This window comes from Opisthocomus hoazin, unplaced genomic scaffold (assembly GCF_030867145.1).
Source record: "Opisthocomus hoazin isolate bOpiHoa1 unplaced genomic scaffold, bOpiHoa1.hap1 HAP1_SCAFFOLD_149, whole genome shotgun sequence".
NCBI lineage: Eukaryota > Metazoa > Chordata > Aves > Opisthocomiformes > Opisthocomidae > Opisthocomus > Opisthocomus hoazin.
The window spans coordinates 22501-25000 of NW_027449040.1; the positions used below are offsets into that span (position 1 = coordinate 22501).

The 2500-nt window shown below is 49.0% G+C and overlaps 1 pseudogene; it reads left to right on the plus strand.

Moving 5' to 3' along the window:
• The window catches only part of LOC142360298 (28S ribosomal RNA), an 8609-nt pseudogene that overhangs the window by 3358 nt on the left and 2751 nt on the right, over positions 1-2500 (plus strand).

The following is a 2500-nucleotide window of genomic DNA, read 5'->3' on the forward strand; positions in this document are numbered from 1 at the left end:
TTGTGACGAAATGGGCCGACCGTTGCGAGTCAACTATATATCGGTGGCCACCCAGACAAGTCCTTTGGACTTGAGAGACCCCGTGGCCGTTAGGGCCACTGTTTGCCGTGGAGGTGCGGTGGAGGAGGGAATGAACTTGAGTGGGTTGGAGTTTACGAACTCGAGATTGTATGGTTTTGAGGGAATTGACTCTTCCACCTGGCAGGAGAGGCTGTCCAGGTTACCAGAGGTGTATGAGTCACTCACCTCCTTGAGAGTTGGAGGGGTATCCGACAGTCCACCAAGGATAGAGGAGAGCGAGGGGGAGGGTGAAGCTTCACCTCCAGGGGCCCTGGCGCAGTCTACTCTGTTAACATCGCCACCTATCCTTGGTACCTACCCGGACCTGCCCACTGAGGGCACACCGGTGGTAAAGGTCCCCGACAAAAATCCATCTTGTCCATGTTGTGGGAACCGGATAGGGAAAATGTCGGGGCTTATTGAACATCTAAAGAGAGTCCATGGTAAGAAAAAAGCGTTGTTTCAGTGTGCTAAGTGTGGCAAGACTAACGTTAAACATCATAGTATTGCCTGCCATTATCCGAAATGTAAGGGGGTTGAAACATCTCCCCCTGTCGGGGGCTGGGCCTGTGAGGAATGTGGGCGAACGTTTGAGACGAAAATTGGCTTGGGACAACATAAGCGCTCTGCGCACCCAGCCGTTAGGAATATCGAGCGGATTGCCGCCTCCCGCCCGAAGGAGTGCTCAGCCAGAGGGGTACATCGGCAGTGTTGGACTGAGGAGGAGGTGGAGTTGTTACGGAGGTTGGATAAACAGTACGAGGGAAGTAAGAACATCAACAAATTGATTGCTGAGCATATTCCATCTAAATCAGCTAAACAAATAAGTGACAAAAGAAGGGGGCTTTATAAGAGCCCTGTAAAGAGAAGGGAAAAAGATCAGGAAAAGCAGAAATATCTTGAGAGTGAAGGGTTACATCTGCCGGGCATTGAATCACGGGTGGTTGGGGGACTAAGGTCCCATTATCGAAAGGTCATTTCAGATTGGGTAACATCTGATAAATTGACCGTTCTTCGGGGAATGTTTGAGGAAGTGATTGAAGGTGAGAAAGATCTATCGACCTTGGTCGATGAGGCGACCCAAGACCGCTGTGCATGTCTGTTCTTTAAGTCCCACGAGTTGAAAGCGGTCCAAGGTGGAAGGCCCAAAGTAACCCGGAGGGTTCCCTCTTCTGAACCACCGAAGGTGTGGATGAAGAAGAGGGCCAAAAAGCGAGGGCATTTTCTGAGGTTCCAACGGTTGTTTTACCTCGATCGAGGGAAACTTGCCGGGATTATCTTGGATAATGTGGAATCCTTGCGATGCGGCATCCCGCTCGATGAGGTACACGCGGTGTTCAAGTCGAGATGGGAGATGTCAGGAACATTCAAGGGCTTGGGGGCCTTTGTCACTGAGGGACAGGCAGACAACTCCGCATTCCAAGCCATGATTACGGCAAAAGAGATCTCTAAAAACATCAATGAGATGAATAAGAACGCGGCGCCAGGTCCTGATGGGCTTAGTTTGCGGGATCTCATTAAAACTGATCCCCACTATACCCAGCTGATGGAATTGTTCAATCTCTGGTTGGCCACAGGGGTTATACCGGACGTGGTGAAAGAATGCCGGACGGTATTAATATCTAAATCGGCCTTGCCCGAGCGCCAAAAAGACATCAATAATTGGCGCCCAATTACCATCGGATCGATTATCTTGAGATTATTCTCAAGGATCCTAACTGTAAGGCTATCTAAGGCATGCCCTATTAACACACGACAGAGGGGCTTTATTAAGTCATCAGGGTGCGCGGAGAATCTAAAATTGTTACAACTTTTGATTCGAAGCGCGAAACGGGAACATCGCCCCCTGGGGGTGGTCTTTGTGGATTTAGCCAAAGCCTTTGACACGGTGAGCCATGAGCACATCATCATGGCCCTCAGGCAAAAGGGAGTGGACGATCATATTGTCTCCCTGATTACCAACATGTACCTGAATGTTAATACTCGCATTCACCTGAAAAATGATCAATCGGACCCCGTTAGAATATGCATCGGGGTCAAGCAAGGTGATCCAATGTCTCCTATTTTATTTAATTTATCGATTGATCCTCTGCTGTGTAAGCTTGAGTCTGAAGGGAGTGGGTTCCAGCACTACGCGAAAAAGGTAACATCTATGGCTTTCGCGGATGATTTGGTACTGCTGAGTGGGTCATGGGAAGGGATGAAGGATAACATCACGATACTAGAGGCCTTTTGTGAACTTACAGGCCTCAAAACACAGGGGGAAAAGTGCCATGGCTTTTTCATCCAGCCAACAAAAGACTCATATACGATCAATGACTGTCCACACTGGACAATTAACGGCACCCCCATTAATATGATTGAACCAGGTAGCTCTGAGAAATATCTAGGGGTTAGAGTCGACCCATGGATCGGAATATCAAAACCGGAGCTACTGGAG